The 18,142-nt window shown below is 41.5% G+C and overlaps 1 pseudogene across 1 annotated transcript; it reads left to right on the top strand.

Annotated features, from left to right (window-relative positions):
- Positions 1-8,389: 8,389 nt before the first annotated feature.
- On the top strand, positions 8,390-16,673 carry LOC308286197 (protein NLRC3-like; annotated as a pseudogene). Its single transcript has 5 exons — positions 8,390-8,406; positions 8,634-10,512; positions 14,947-15,120; positions 16,259-16,432; positions 16,517-16,673. The product of its transcript is annotated as a protein NLRC3-like (transcript).
- The last annotated feature ends 1,469 nt before the right edge of the window (positions 16,674-18,142 follow it).

Genomic DNA, 18,142 nt, shown 5'->3' with positions numbered 1-18,142 from the left:
CAGAGTCTTCAGCAGCCAGCTGTGTGTCTATGAAGAGTGACAAGTCTAAAGGTTTAATGCCCCAATTCAGTAATGAACCTGGACCTTCACACACAACGTAAGATCACTGTGACGGTTAACTTTAAAGAAGAATTCCGTGCTAAGTTGCTTTCTTGACTTTTAATGTTATTTTATCTCCAAAAAACTTGTCCAGGTGTTATTTTACCACTAGGCAATATTATATATTAGGGGTGCAACGGTTCACAAAATTCACAGTTCGGTTTGGTTCGATATTTTGGTGACACGGTTCGATACTTTTTCGATAAAAAAAAAAAGAGAAATGTCCTTGATTTATAAATGTATTTTTATAACTATGTATTTTTTTGTTTTAACTTTGAACAATACGGTACCCAACCTCTAGGGTAGTGGTTCTCTAAGTGGGCTCTGCAGACCCCTAGGGGTCCTTGAGGGGGTTCCAGGGGAATGTGGATGTGGAGTTGTATTGTATTGTTCGGTACAGGGTCATTCGGTACGATATTTTTCGGTTCGGTTCGATTTTCGCTATTCGGTTCAATATATATATATATATATATATATATATATCAAAAATCAAAAAATCAAAGAAATAACCAGTAAGACTCCCTAATGGAGAGATAAGCGACCGTCAGGTCACATGTATGATCGGCTACTTTTGACTATTTTCCCATATTTTTTTTCCCGGCGGCGCAGACGGAGGGAGGGACGGACTGACAGGCTGTGGAGGTTTTGATAGTAACTGCGACCCACACCATGGCAGGATCCCTGTCACGGCTGGTCACATATCTAGCTATCTAGAACTATTGCTATTACACTGTAGTTTTAGTACTGCTGTTTATCATTCATGTTGCTATTTTATTGCTACTGTGGCTGTTTTTCAATGTTGTGCATCTGAAACCAAAGAAGTTTAAATTCATTATACTTGTAAAATGGGACGCAACAAAGTGCCCCTTTTCATTTACCTGGTAATTATAGAAACCTTTGTATGATTCCAGAAGTGTTCATCACAGACCAGAGTCTTCAGCAGCCAGCTGTGTGTCTATGAAGAGTGACAAGTCTAAAGGTTTAATGCCCCAATTCAGTAATGAATCTGGACCTTCACACACAACGTAAGATCACTGTGACGGTTAATCATTTACACCACTGTATGGGTTTACCTTGTTTTACCTTTGTCATGTAGTTCAGAATGCCTCATCAATATTGATGCTTTCATGTCATGTAGTTGAGGATGACTCATCAATCAGTTTTCTCATCTCACTGTATCTCTGCAAGCCATCACTCTATAAGCCTATCTCCAAAACTGGTGGGTCAAACCGCACAACAAATATATCAATTCATAGCGATGATTCCCTGCTTTTTGAGCGGCGCTCCTATAAGTGGCTGTGCGTGTGTCCGTAGCCTTTTTCCTCCGCGTTTTGCCATAGCAAAATGTGTGTACGTAGCATCATGTTTGTCTAGTGATGTCATATGTCGTATGTCTGTAGCCTTTTTCCTCAGCGTTTTGCCATAGCAAAATGTGTGTGTAGCATAGCCTGTACATCCTAGACTTAAATCCTAGTCTGAAGATGTTATGCAAGCACGACCACCGCTCACTTCACATTGGGTGTGATTTTTTTATGACATTTGGGGAAAAAAACAAAGAAATAACCAGTAAGACTCCCTAATCGGGAGATAAGCGACCGTCAAGTCACATGTATGATCGCCTAGATGCCTACTTTTGACTATTTTCCCAATTTTTTTCCCCGCCGGCGCTGGGGTCTGCGGGGGGCCCCGGCGGTGGCTGGGCCCCCGGGGACCCCCCTCTCCTTGTCGCTCCTAGCCCGAGTTACAGCATTTTATGTGCGCTGCAGTGGCAGGGGACCACTTTTGCATCCATTCTAGAGCACCAGGAGTCGGTGGTCCCCGTGAATTCCCCATGAGCAGCCCCGTTCGGGTAGTCATTTGGTCATTTTTGCACTTTTTGGCGGCGGCACCAGGGGGTCCCTGGTGGGGATGGAGGTTGTGGATTGGCAGGTAAGGAGTGTGTGTGCAAAATGTCACATGGATAGGGGCAACGGTGGCGGAGATATGAGTAGGGCAAAGTGGGACGTGACGTGAAGGAAGGAGGGAGGAGGGAGGGACGTACTGACAGGCTGTGGAGGTTTTGATAGTAACTGCGACCCACACCATGGCAGGATCCCTGTCACGGCTGGTCACATATCTAGCTATCTAGAACTACTATTACACTGTAGTTTTAGTAGTCTGTTTACCATTCATGTTTTATTGCGACCTTTGGTCGCAATCATGAGAAATGTTGTAGCTTGTCCTTCCTTCCTTCCTTCCATCCTTCCTTCCATACAGGTAGTGATGTCATGTGACATCACCTCATAAAAGATCAAACCCTGGATATTCATACTGTCACTGTGACATCACAGGTGATATAACAGTGACAGTCCATATATGGGTATCCCTTTAATGAAGATCCCTGATGTCATTGATATAGGCCTATTACTGGCCAGATGGCAAAGGCATGGCCCATATCCGTGTGTCTGGTTCAGATTAGTCTGGGATCACTTCACTTTTCGGGGTTGTAACCGGTCTGGAGCGGAAACCACAACACGTCATGTTGTAGTACTCAAAGGACTACAATTTGCCGGAAAGATCAAACCGGATTCAGTTTTAACCCAAACTATTCCCCTGTGTTCAAGGACATACTTTTACTGATGCAGAGCAGCTTTTGCTTTTGAAAAATTCGTTTGGTATGTGCATCTTTTAGTCCAACTGTTAGTGACTGGCAAGACTAGGCTACTCGAACATTTTAATAGGGATTGGGGAAATAAACGGGGGAAACCAAATCAAAAGTGACGCCGCTTCTTCCAGTGGTTTCCGCGCTTTAGGCGGAAACCAAACGGCCTGTTGTGAACGAACACCAGGTTTTCCCCAAGAAAGCCTGGTAGGCGAGGTTAGGTTCAGATAGGAATCTCCATGTATGGGCATAAAATATATTGTATGTGGATACATGTTATTATTAACCCTTTCCAAGCCACGGGGAGCCCCTTAATATTAAAACCGTACTATATCGGACTTCCTAGTGGGGGAGGGGCAGCCGCTCGTCTTTTCCCGTACTTTCCCGTATTTACCGATATAAATGATTTTCATCCGAAAATCGGCGATCGTCTAACCTTCCTTGGCACCACTCGTGCATCTATAGCTCATGGCTGGTCTGACATGAAGCAGAAGTGATGTCATGGCCCTTTCCTTCTCCAAGGCACCTTCCCCCATTCGGTTACTGTCTGTACACGAGTGCTTCTACTGCAGCCGTGCTGGTGGCTATGCTAGCGATACTTTTCAGTTCTACTCTTGAGTCACACGTGGATTATTTGAGGGGACATTTACGTGAACGGATCGCGCACGCGAAACGCACGGGGACATGATGCGTCAGCCGAATCTCCCACTCTAAGCCAATGCAGATTGAGAATTTCACAGGGAACTGGGGTGAGTAAAACAACAGCGATCGCGGAATGGTAATGGGGGATGAAGACCACGTGATATAGCGCTGGATGTCTGGTAAAATGAATGCGGTTCAGATCATAATATAATAATAGAAATTTCACGGCTAATCTACCAACAACCATTCTATTTCGGACTGCAAAGGGTTAATAAAGGATAAAATAAAATAAAAAGTCCATATATGGTCATTCCCAGAAACAAAATCCCTTTTATGCCCATATATGGAGATTTCTGATGTCATCAATCCCAGGCCGAAAACGTTAATATTAAGTCCATATATGTATATGGATATATATGTTAATAAAGGATGAAATAAATAAAATGTCCATATACGGCATGGGTATTCCCAGATGATTCCCTGTTCATTTACCCCTTTATGCCCATGAATGGAGATCCCCAGGCATCAAACCCAGGCCCTAACTCGCCAAGGCCCTGCTTGGCTTTACTAATTAACATACGTTTTATGCCCATATATGGAGATTCCTATATTATCAATATTAAGGACATTATTAAGGATATTATGTTGTTGACTATCATGCAGGGGTCTCCATATATGAGTAACTGGTCCCATATACATCACTGGCTAGATGGCCAAGAATTGACCTTTTAAGGCAAGGTCGCATGTCACCCTGAGGTGTCCAAAGAAGTTTAAATTCCTTATACTTGTAAAATGGGACGCAACAAAGTGACCTTTTCATTCACCTGGTGATTATAGAAACCTTTGTATGATTCCAGAAGTGTTCATCACAGACCAGAGTCTTCAGCAGCCAGCTGTGTGTCTATGAAGAGTGACAAGTCTAAAGGTTTAATGCCCCAATTCAGTAATGAACCTGGACCTTCACACACAACGTAAGATCACTGTGACGGTTAACTTTGAAGGAGAATTTGCATTGCATACTTCATAATGTACTTGAGTAAAAGTGCAAAAGTATTGGCATAAATTTTGATGTAAACGTTACCAGGCCCTCCAGGCTCATGGGCTTCTCCCCATAGGCACCACGTATGGGGAGAAGCCCTGCAGGAGGAGGGCCTGGTAACGTTTACATCAAATATCGAAATATTGAATGAAGCAAATTAAAAACTGTTCAGGGTGTTTATAAAAGCCTGATTAGACGATACAATTACCAAAGGTTTCTTGAAAGTGAAATATCCTTTTATGTTATTTTTGAGATTCTGCCATAATATGGTTCACTTGCGTTCGAAATCTCGTCTCAAAGTATCGCAAGATTTCATACGCGAGTGAACAATTATATCTGTGTGTGTGTGTGTATATATATATATATATATATATATATATATATATATATATATATATATATATATATATGTGTGTATATATGTGTATGTATGTATGTATGTGTGTGTGTGTGTGTGTGTGTGTGTGTGTGTGTGTGTGTGTGTGTGTGTGTGTGTGTGTGTGTGTGTGTGTGTGTGTGTGTCTGTGTGTGTGTCTGTGTGTGTGTGTGTTGATAAATTAATGCAACGTGTTTATTTAAACCAGGGCTGGTCAACCTTCTCAGACATCTAACCCATTTAGACGTCTGCGATCTGCATTCAACAGACTGAGGTATTCTGACTTATATTTAAAGTAAACGCCATTTTATGTTTTGTTATTATGTCATAACATACGTTTCGGTAGGATTTTATCCCTTTAAAGAAACATGAAGGTCCAGGCATTCGTGTCCCTTAGTATTACATATTTACTGTAGAGATAAAAGGTTTCCAAGTGACTTCATGGTTGAAACTCCAAAGAAGCAAAGTAAATATATTTTGGGCGAGCTTATATACACAGTGTCTTTGTCTAAGCCAGGATTTAAGCCAAATCCAGTCTTGACAAAGCCTCCTCCGTATAGCCTAGTTTATTCCGCTCCACTAACGCCAAGCCAGGTTGAGAAGGAGCAGCTTTGTCGACCCAGGATCTAAAGCCAGGCGGAATGCGTGTTCAGGTGTTCCTTAAAAAGACCATGCAGACAAGCTTCCATTCCTTGATCGTGACCAATCATGGAACCAAAGACCACAGGGGGACGCAAAGCCCTTACAAAACAAATGGGCATGCACCGTAGTTATTCTATAACTATCAGTGTTGGAACGAATACGGCAACGTCTTACCTAAGTAAAAGTAGCCTATCAATACTGAATTGAAGAATACTCAAAAAAAAATCTAAATGCACAAAAGTATTGTCATCGAAATGTACTTAAAAAAGGTAAATTACTCATTGCATGGATGCATGCATTGGACTAACAGCTATTTCACAAAACTTGAATAACAAGCCACTGGATTAATAAAGCTCGGCTGTTAGCCTGGTCTGGCTAGGCTAATCTGCAGAGATAATTCATCATTCATGAAACCGATTGAGCACTGATCCTGGGCCTCCTGGCTAACTTAAGCCAGGATAGTTGATACATCCAGGCTTTATCCCTAGGTTTCGTGAAACGGGCTCCTTTGCACATATGTATGTTGCACAAACTACCCTTTGTTCACATAATAATTGTAGAAACGTGTTTTTTGATTCCAGAAGTGTTCACCACAGACAAGAATCTTCAGCAGCTAGCCGTGTGACTTTGACGAGTTATCGGTCTCTATCTAGACCACTTGACTTCAGTAATGAACCTGGATCTCAAGACACAAAGTAAGATTATCTATCTATCTATCTATCTATCTATATATCTATCTATCTATATATTTATCTATCTACCCCCCCCTCTCTCTCTCTCTCTCTCTCTCTCTCTCTCTCTCTCTCTCTCTCTCTCGCTCAATTACAGAGCAGAGAACTGCTCTATAGCCCTTTATAAAAATGATTAAACAAAATATACTGTATGAAATAACAAACATATTATTGTCCCTCCCAAGGGTAGACATTATATTACACTTTAGAGAGGCAGAGACAGTTGACCTCCTGTTGAGTGGAAAGTTGCAAAACTATTCCAGTCAGCTCATTTTACACTCACCACAAAGTGAGGCCAGGGAGAGACTAAAGACAGACTGTGATCCTTATTTACAGTCAAATGTGAATTCATTTCTCGTTCATCCTATAACATAAAGTCTGTTATAAAGTCATAATACATTATATTCATCCTATAACATAAAGTCTGTTATAAAGTCATAATACATTATATTCCTCCACACAGAGTGCTGACCACGCCCAGTCAAACCACGGGTGGACAAAGTAAGACTGGACACAATTTTACACTAATTACACTGAGAGCATTAAAATAGCATCTCACCCATTTTCAGAATCAACTTTATTGTGACACCAACAGGTTTACAGGCGGGGACAAAAAGTGGGTGGAATTAGTTTTTTGTGCATTATTGCTGTTTATTTACATAAAAAAGGGAAGAAGAAAGGGGCAAGGGAAAGAGAGAGAAAACAGTGTCAGAGTGAGTCAACCACATAGTCCACATAATGTGGCTAGCAACGGCATAATCAACAAAGTCCACATGGTGACTGTCACAGGTATAATCCACATAGTCCACATAAAGTAGACTGTCACAGGTATAATCCACATAGTACACATAAAGTAGACTGTCACAGGTATAATCCACATAGTCCACATAAAGTAGACTGTCACAGGTATAATCCACATAGTCCACATAAAGTAGACTGTCACAGGTATAATCCACATAGTACACATAATGTAGACTGTCACAGGTATAATCCACATAGTACACATAAAGTAAACTGTCACAGGTATAATCCACATAGTCCACATAATGTAGACTGTCACAGGTATAATCCATATAGTCCACATAATGTAGACTGTCACAGGTATAATCCACATAGTACACATAATGTAGACTGTCACAGGTATAATCCACATAGTACACATAATGTAGACTGTCACAGGTATAATCCACATAGTACACATAAAGTAAACTGTCACAGGTATAATCCATATAGTCCACATAAAGTAGACTGTCACAGGTGTAATCCACATAGTCCACATAAAGTAGACTGTCACAGGTGTAATCCATATAGTCCACATAAAGTAGACTGTCACAGGTGTAATCCACATAGTACACATAAAGTAGACTGTCACAGGTATAATCCACATAGTCCACATAAAGTAGACTGTCACAGGTGTAATCCACATAGTCCACATGGTGACTGTCACAGGTATAATCCACATAGTCCACATGGTGACTGTCACAGGTATAATCCACATAGTCCACATAAAGTAGACTGTCACAGGTATAATCCACATAGTACACATAAAGTAGACTGTCACAGGTATAATCCACATAGTCCACATAAAGTAGACTGTCACAGGTGTAATCCACATAGTCCACATAAAGTAGACTGTCACAGGTGTAATCCACATAGTACACATAAAGTAGACTGTCACAGGTATAATCCACATAGTACACATAATGTAGACTGTCACAGGTGTAATCCATATAGTCCACATAAAGTAGACTGTCACAGGTGTAATCCACATAGTCCACATAAAGTAGACTGTCACAGGTATAATCCACATAGTCCACATAAAGTAGACTGTCACAGGTATAATCCACATAGTCCACATAAAGTAGACTGTCACAGGTGTAATCCACATAGTCCACATAAAGTAGACTGTCACAGGTGTAATCCACATAGTACACATAAAGTAGACTGTCACAGGTATAATCCACATAGTACACATAATGTAGACTGTCACAGGTGTAATCCATATAGTCCACATAAAGTAGACTGGCACAGGTGTAATCCACATAGTCCACATAAAGTAGACTGTCACAGGTATAATCCACATAGTCCACATAAAGTAGACTGTCACAGGTGTAATCCACATAGTACACATAATGTAGACTGTCTCTGGTATAAACCTTATTTTTGCATAAGAAATTATTTTGAAATCCTGTTTGAAATTATAAACTTGCCCACTGATGATGCCACTGGTCAGCAGGTTGGCAAAATTGGCAACATTCTTAAATAATAGCATCATTTCAGTTTTCTGGGGGGTATTTATTGTGCGATTATTAATAAACTGAATGTTTAATGAACTGAATGTTTAAAATGCATAAATGCCCTTCTCATAGCAGGTGTCAGTCCGCAGGGTGATTTAAAGGATTATAAGGTCGGTTTGAACCATCTTGATCGTCTGATATATGTCACTGAAGTGCCCTCCCTCAGCAGCATCTACACAGATCTCTACATCTCAGTGGGAGAGAGTGAAGGGGTTAATAACCAACATGAGGTCTGGCGGCTAGAGACAGCTTCCAAGAAAAGGACCCTTCATGACCAACCAATCAAATGCTGTGACATCTTTAAACCCTTCCTCCTTGGCAGAGAGACACCCAGCAGAAGAGTTCTGACCAAGGGCATCGCTGGCATTGGAAAAACATTTTCTGTGCGTAAGTTCACTCTGGACTGGGCAAAGGGTTTGGAAAATCAAGATGTCAATCTCCTTGTTCCCTTCTCATTCCGGGAGCTGAACTTGGTCAGAGATGAGCAGCTCAGTCTTCTCTCACTGATCCATCATTTCCACCCAACATTAAAGAAGGTCACGGCAGAGCAGCTTGCTGTCTGGAAAGTTGGCTTCATCTTTGATGGTCTGGATGAAAGCAGGTTTCCACTGAAATTCAGCAACATTGACATTTATTCTGATGTCTTCAACAACAATGCCATTGTTTCTGATGTCACAGTGACATCATCAGTTGACTTGCTGTTGACAAACCTCATCAAGCGGAATCTGCTGCCCTCAGCCCTCCTCTGGATAACTACCAGACCTGCAGCAGCCAATCAGATCCCTCCTGACTGTTTTGACTTGGTGACAGAAGTACGGGGGTTCACAGACCTCCAGAAGGAGGAGTTCTTCAGGAAGAGATTCAGTGATGATGAGAAGCTGGCCAGCACAATCATCTCACATGTGAAGACATCAAAGAGCCTCCTCATCATGTGTCACATCCCAGTCTTCTGTTGGATCACCGCTACTGTTCTGGATGACATGTTGAAGACAGGTGAGACAAAACAGCTGCCCAAGACCCTGACTAATATGTATGGCCACTTCCTGTGGGTTCAGATCAAGAGGAAGAATCTGAAGTATGATGAGACACATGAGGTAAAGAATAAAGACCAAGGGAACAAGAGACAGGACAAGAAGCAACAGCAGAGAGAGAATAATCAGCAGCTCGTGGAGGCTGACAGGGAGTTACTTCTGAAGCTGGGCAGGCTGGCATTTGAACATCTGGAGAAAAGTAGCATGATGTTCTACCAAGAAGACCTGGAAGAGTGTGGTCTTGAGGTGAAAGACACCTCGCTGTACTCTGGAGTGTGCACAGAGATCTTCAAAGAAGAGATCTTCCAATCTGAGAGGAAGGCCTACAGCTTTGTTCATCTGAGCATCGAGGAGTTTCTGGCTGCAGTCTACCTGTTCCATTGTTACACAAACAGGATCCTAGATGAACCGGTATTCCTGGAACATGGCCTCAAACCCTTTGCTGACTACGTGCAGAGAGCCTCTAACAAGAATGATGAACACATTCCTAGGAGATGTGGTCAGTTCCTTGGTTGATTTCCTCCAGAGAGCCTTTGAAAAATCCCTGACGAGTAAAAACGGTCACCTGGACCTCTTTGTCCGCTTCCTTCATGGCCTCTCACTGGAGTCCAATCAGAGTCTGTTAGGAGGCCTCCTGGCTCAGACCAGTCCAGATCGCTACCTTCTTGGAAGCCTCCTGGCTCAGACCAGTCCAGATGAGATCCAGAAAGTCATCACCAACCTGAAGGAGATAAAATGTGAGGATGCAAATCTCTCTCCTGACAGATATATCAACATCTTCCACTGTTTGATGGAGATGAACGACCAGTCAGTATATCAGGAGATCCAACAGTACCTGGAGTCAGGTGACAGATCAACGATAGAACTGTCTCCGAGCCAGTGTTCAGCTCTGGCCTTCATGCTGATGACGTCAGAGGAGGTTCTGGATGAGTTTGACCTGGACAAATACAACATAAAATCAGCTGGGGGGCGATCCAGACTGCTCCCAGCTGTGAGGAACACCAGAAAGGCTCGGTTAGTAGTCATGAGAAAAACATACTCACACTAGTATAAAAGCCATGAGTGCTCCTGACCTGAGTAAAAAAATTTTTTTTTAAATAATATAATACTTTATTTATCTTCCTTAGTCACCCCATGATGTGTTTAATATAGTGATAATTTTATTTTGTTTGAATAACATTTCTTTATGGTGAATAATAATAACGAGAAAAGATGCAAGTTTCTGAAATTGCGAGTGTGGTTGCCCGACTTGTGTGGGATTGATTGTAAATAAAAAGAAAACTATTGATTCCCATTCCCATTGATTCCATCAATTTCCAATGGCAACGGAAAAGTTACTCTAGTAATCAATAAAGTTACGTCATTGATGATGAAAGTCATTTTTGAGGAGTTACCCTGCCTTTTCCAATGGCAGTGGAAAAAAAGTTACAGGTTACCCTTAGTCAGGGGATACAGTATGTTCAGAAATAGAGTCAAATCCTGGAATAATTCCTTACCAAAACATTTCTTCACCAATGTGTTTGTAAAGGTCTCTAGTAACACATCCCACAAAGACTGAAATTCAGTTTCCCTAGGAGAATCCGTTACAGCTGATGAAAGTTGGAGTCCCATTAAATTAAGGATAAAACACACCAACATAAATATGCTTTAAGTAGCATGTGAGGGGTCAAACTAGGGGTTTCTAATGATTCTGAATCCATTGCAAGCATTTGTTATGCGCAAAAAACATTTCTTGGGCTAAAAACAGCCCCCATGCAATTATAGTTTAGTGATGAGTCATCCCTTTTCACAGTTTGTGGGATTCTCCTAGGGAAACTGAATTTCAGTCTTTGTGGGATGTGTTACTAGAGAGACCTTTACAAACACATTGGTGAAGAAATGTTTTGGTAAGGAATTTATTCCAGGACTTTTTAAGATATCACCTGACTACCTAGAAGTCTATAATGTTAGGGCTAGGGCTAGTAATCAATAAAGTTTCATTGACGATGACATTTACGTCATTTTAGTTATCCTGGCAGCGGAAAAGAATATATAAAAAGTTACAGGTTACCCTAGAAGTCCATAAAGTTCCCCTAGAACTATAATGTGTTGCCCTGTCAGGCAACCACACTAATAATAATTAAATAATGTTCTGAAATTGCGAGTGTGATTGCCCGACTGGTAACATTTACATCAAATATCTAAATATTGAATGAAGCAAATTAAAAACGGTTCAGGGTGTTCATAAAAGCCTGATTAGACTATAAAATGACCAAAAGTTTTTTTTTAAGTGAAATATCCCTTTAACATTATTACTATAAACATTAATTAAATGTTTAGATAACATTTCAATGTTTTTAGATAAACATAACATTTAAACATTTACTTTTTAGACATTAAATCACTTAAATGTTTTCATTATTATTAAATTAAATAGTTTTAGACATTCATGATTTAAAGTCAAGATTTTAATTACTTATTTTAAATAAATCAACCATTTAAGCTCTTTAAATTAACTATAAAACAAATCTAAAAAGAAAAAAGGTAGCTGATCCGAGCTTGTAGATCAACCCTTTTCAATGTAATTTTAACTTTTAACCTTTTACATATTAAACCTTTAAATTGTAAACATGGCAATTCCATGAATTCCAAATGTTCATTTTTACATAATTTAACATTTTAATTCTGCCAATTTGCCAAACAAAGCTCCTCAAACCAAAACAAAACAACCCAATACAATGTGTTTTGATGCAATAAATAAACATTTAACAGTTAACTTTTAAACAATACAAAGCAGCATTTTAAAACACATTATAGTAAATAAAACGTCTACAGACCATTATTGGTGTCTTGGAACCAAATTCATCGGAGTGGAACTTGGATTCTGCTTTGTCCTGGAGCTTCTCCTCTCTGATGTTGTTTGCTCAAACTGACTGCGCGCCATTCCTTTTCAGGTGGTCGAGTAGCCACCTTTGCTGTGCAGCCACCTTAGCTGCTGCATTCAGAATTGGTGTTGTGCTGAGTGCTGACCATATGGGAGAATCTCCTCTCCTGAGATTTGACTGAACAGTGCACAGTGCAAAAGCTCACAACGCCTTGCAATTTGCAAGCCAAATACCCTAAATTTGGGTCTATTCTGCATCTAGCTTAAGGCCCCAGACTATGGGAAACCCCTACTCACGTCAGGGTGGGGGGTCCCCAGTTCGAATATGATTCTTTTTGGGGGTCATGGCCTTAAAAAGGTACACATTTAATGTAAAGCCAGACAGAGAGCTTCTTTCCAGTTTCAGTTTGTTTTATAATAAACAAACAAACTGAGCATTTTTTTGGCCTGCCCATTTGTTTGGTGGAAAGTTGTTCTTGATCAAGGTTGCAAAAAAAAGAAAAAAAAAAGAGAAAAAAAAGAAAGAAAGAAAGTAGTGTCAATGTAGCCAACTACTTTTGCTTTTTTCCAAGTAGCTTGCCCATCATGGGAGTGTTTCGCTGTTACGACGTGTCATCTGTTCGACACCCAACTCTAACCCTTACCCTAAACCTAACCTCCGTGGGGTGAGTCGCTAATCCTCCCGACGCTCCTTTGTCCAAATGACGGTTGTTCGAAAGAGCGAGATTTCCCCGCCCATCACTGCTAGCAGTACATTTTCTTCTCTCTCCTTCACTGTCTATACTCCCACTTTACCCTCATTTGTCTCAATAGCGCCCCCACCACAAACAGTGCAGGTGGCTGGCAGCATGAAGTACTGCACCCTGTGTCAACCAGGGAAATCCACAGTGTTCTGGAATATCGATATTTGCCGGCAGTCAAATTGATTATTTATCACGGGAGGGAGAATCACCATATCACACCCCTACTACACAGTGAGAAAGGATTCCGTTTTTTTTAAACAAAGCCAGCTTTTTAGAATATTTCACTTCATAGGCATGTTAGATAAAGGTCCTTAGTAGGGATGCACCGATACGGAAATTCTTGGCCGATACCGATAAAGATGTTTAAAATAACAATTTAGCCAATAGCTGATACCGATATTTGTTTATTTGGTTTTTGGTGTTATTATTTACTCTCTTGGTAGGCTGCAAATAACCAACACACCAACATAGCCAGTGCAAAATGTATGCTTATCAACAACAGATAAATATTGGCTACTGCCATCGGTTAATGTCAGCTTTATTTGCCGATACCGATATTGACCGATAACGGCAAACATCAGCAGATACCGATGTGTGGCAGATATATTCGGTGCATCCCTAGTCCTTAGATTGTGTGTAGAACGTTTCATGCAAATTGCTCAAAAATCCCAGGATAAAAACTGGTCGTCCTTTCCTTTCCACTTCCGTGGCCTTCTTCCATTGTTTTCTCAGGGACCCTCTTTCTTTCACAAGTCTCTCAATCTCTTGTTGTCTCCTGGACATGAGATGGGCTGATGGTTCCTTCTGTGTCCGAAGGTTCTCACTTTTCACCCCAAATCTCTCTGCTCCATAGCTGTAAATGATCTCACCGATCTTGTCCAGATGTCAATTATGTCACTTGAAAGCATCGATGCATGATCGTGCATGGCCGCATCACAGTGCATCTGAGAATTAGGATTACCCAAGAGGAAACCAAACTCATAAACGTTTAACTTATTTCCAGGCTAAATCATCTCATGCACGAATGACACTCACATTCATGTGAATCAACTCCAGTTGAACTCCACAGGCCCATATAGGTGCTCGTCAGTTTTAAAGCTATACTGTGTAAGTTGCTCACCTAGGCTAGTGGTCATAGCAAACTGCCGTCGCGTCCGCGTCTTACGGCCGTTTTTCGGTAGGCGAGGTTACCTTTACCCGAGTATAGAGACACACGGGCAACTACAAATATGGCCGCCATAGCGACCCCACTTCAAGATGCGCTGTGATTGGCCGGCAGTGTATAACCCTCGCTGTGATTGGCCGGTAGTGTATGATGTAGTAGTAATTTTTAGTGTAATTTTTCCGCGAAAACCGGGGCCCGGTCAGGATCATAGAAAACATATAAAGAGAAGGCTTTAGAAACTGAAAATAACGGAGTGGGTGTTCTAAAACTTTAGCGATTTAACAGTTAGGACAATTTTAAGATTTGTTTTATAAAAAAAGTTACATGGTATAACTTTAATATGTTTTCTTTAACATAAGGGAGTGTTTTCAACGAAGGGATTTATGTCTTGTTAAGAAACTTAGAAACTGTGATAGCTATAGCTTGCACTGATAGTTTGTCCAGTGTCCAGGCAACATGGCTCCTGTTTACCCTTTTTTATTTAGAAGATTAGCATGGTGCCATGGTACCATGCTAATCTTCTCTGTATCGTTCCAATTTTAGCCCAAATATAGGACCCCTTTCGGTATTGCTTCTGAAATGGCTTGGAATTAGAGACAGATACAGAACATGAAATGTCAATATCTGAGTGTTTGTTTGTTTTTTGCTAAAACTTACATCTAAATCTACATTTACAGGCTTGCCGGCCATGACCTCCGAAAGCCACAGTTTGAAATTGTGGCTTCAGCTCTCAACTCTAATCCTTCACCTCTGAGAGAATTAGATGTCAGTTATAACAACGTGCAGGATTCAATCATGGAGCTCATCTCTGCTGGATTAAAGAGTCCAAATTGTGAACTGGAGATACTGAGGTCAGATTATACACAACATTCTTTTGATAAGTTCTGTTTTATTATTTAGTGTTTGATTATAATAAGAAGAGTGTGAATAAAGTTGACATGATGGTATCCCCAGTGGTGTGTTATACCTGGTACCGGGGTATGTAGTATGCTGTGAAAAATACATTGAGAACTAGAAGCAGTGCTCTTCCGAGCACAGGTCTCCACCAGGTCAGGTATGTTATTGTGGCCTGGGGCACTGTGAAAAGGGTTTCCAGCCAGGTATTTTTCGCCCTTTCACTGCGATCGGGCGCTGCATGCATGATTTGTTCCAAAAAGTTGATCTACTGGTGGCGCTACAACAGACCAATGTGAAAATGGTGGCATTTGTTCCTTGATCTAGTGGGAATGTGCGAGTAACATTTCACGGAAATCACAAGCTGCGTTCATGATTTAACACATTTTGTTCAAAACGGACCAATCCTGCAAACTTTGGAAGCCAATTTGGATGGAATAAGAAATATTGGACAGATCCATTATCTATTGAGTTATATTACAAAATATGTTTTACATAAGTTGTCCTCCTGGTGCCGCTATAAAAGGCAGATGTGATAAATGCATGGCAAAGGTTTTTCCTTGGCCTCTGGGAAGTGAGCATAAAACGTTTTACAATGGTTGGTGAAGTTATAGGTTAAAACACAAATCGCCCTGTTATAGTGGCACCATGAAGCTGATTTAAAAACATAGTCTCCCCATGCCTTCGGCCTGGTGGAGACAAAAGGTGTCTGCCCTCATGAAACATCCATCAAAAGCTAAGGATACACTCAGATGGGAGTGGCTGGGGCAACAACAATCGACTTCATTGACTTTTGTGTGTTAACCCTGCAAGACCTGAATTAATTTCTACTTGGGGGATTTGCGGTGATATTAAACTGCCGTGTCATTTTCAATCGGTCCTTATGTCCGATGAGGTTTATATTTTCCGGTCTTTGTCATTAAAAATCGGTCAAATCCGGCAATTCCCGGTCTAACGCAATCTCTGGTTGCTAGATCATCAGTTGGAAGTTTACGATTAAGATGATTTACTTCACGTTATTCCTGCCTGCCTTCTCTTTCCATCACTTGGGTCCCTACTCCCAAACTCAGACAGATCTATCATTTGTAATTACAGACTTGTTGGCTGTAACATCACACAGACAGGATTTGAAGTTCTGACCTCAGCTCTTAGCTCTAATCTTTCTCATTTGAGAGAATTGGATCTCAGTTTCAACTGCCTGTCAGGTTCACAGCTGGACCAACTCTCTGCTCTACTGAAAAGACCAGATTGTAAACTGCAGATCCTGAGGTAAATACATAAATGTGTTTTCTCTCTGTGTGGATCTCTACTTGAACATCAACAGCAGTTTGTTAAATATGTATTTATCTGCAGGTTGTCAGGCTGTGGGGTCACAGAGGAAGGCTGTTCTACTCTGGCTTCAGCTCTGACCAGCAACCCCTCCCATCTGAAACAGCTGGACTTGAACTACAGCAACTTAGGAGGCTCTGGTCTGAAGAAGCTCTCTGCTGCATTGGAGACTCTGAAGTGAGTAGACTTAGACTGTGTCCATGTTGTTTATTGCAGTGTTTCCCCTTAGAATGTAAGGGTTGCCCCCCTCCCCCTCGGGGGCCCATGCGGGGGCAGGGGTCGAAAACCCAAAGAATGAGCGGGTTCCTCCTTTTATGCCTGTATATGGAGATCTCTATATCTATCTGTCTGTGTCCCTTTATGCCCATTATGGAGATCTCTGTATCTGTCTATGCCTCTGACTGTGTCCCTTTTGTGCCCATGAGTCAGCTGACTCATGGCATACGTGATGTTAGATGTAGTCCTTTTTCCAGGTATACCGTTGTTGCCTATTGAGCTTGGCACCAGGGACGTGCTGGTCATTGGGAAAAGCGGGACAACTCCCAAACGGCCGGTCCATTCCTGGCCGGTCCAGGCTGGCCATAAAAAATAAAAGAATGGCCGGCCCACAAAGTAAATATAACTCATGTAATTGGCCCACTGGTTTGTCTCTCATGATCTGAAATGGACAATCTTTAAGTAGCAAGAGAGAGATCTCTCTCTATAGCACTGAGTAGCAGCAGCCCACAGAGCCATCACATTGGCCCCACTGGCTTGTCTATCATCTGAATACCGGCCCACTACTCCCTGGAGCTTCCTTGACTACTCCTGGATGGTCTACATACAACGTCATTAGACTTTATACCAGAAAAAACGATGAGACCTAAAATCACAGTTTTTGGGGCCTCGTGGCGCGTCCAGAAGTCCGATGGCCGCGCACAATGAGGGCCTCTCCAACTCCTTTTCCCGGGCTGAATCAGGGGCCCAGCACGTCCCTGCTTGGCACATTTCCTGGGGCAAGCTGCCCAGATCACACATGTCACACGTGTCTTCTTGTTTATTCGATCTCAAAAAGCGCCTGCAATGTAGTGCATTTGAAACTACATTGCAGTGTAGTGCATTTGAAACTACATTGCAGTGTAGTGCATTTGAAACTACATTGCAGTGCACATCATGGGGTGATCAATGCTTGCCTCCTGTGAATTGTTTTATTTTTTATTTTTGTTTATTTTCTGTTTATTTCGTTGCTGAGTGAGGTCAGCAGACAAAGTGACGTGAGTGAGATGAAAAAACCTGGGTGAAATGTGCCAATCTCAACAGGAAACAACAGTAGCTATCTCTCATAAACTTGCCATTGACAGTTGTACTGTCTTGCACGCTTCACAAATATCTGATCAAGGAAAAGGTCCATAATAGCTCATGGAGGCTTTGGTTGGATTGAGTCTGGTTTGTGATTTTCGGGGTCACATGTAAGGTCAATCTTCCCTGAGTTGCAGCAGAAACCCTTTCTCTCCTCTTTCCATACAAAGGCACCGCAATGTGAGCATTTGGGACATAAACACTATGAGGTGTTGCTATGCGTGTGTCTGTAATCAACAAGTAGGTCCTCTTGAAATAAGTCAGTATCTTGATAACGTGTTAGATTACGTTTGGCATGGTGCACTTGTTCTA

The sequence above is a fragment of the Nannobrachium achirus genome (genome assembly GCF_963921795.1).
Source record: "Nannobrachium achirus genome assembly, chromosome: 5".
NCBI lineage: Eukaryota > Metazoa > Chordata > Actinopteri > Myctophiformes > Myctophidae > Nannobrachium > Nannobrachium achirus.
This window is presented reverse-complemented; position numbering and strand designations above follow the sequence as displayed.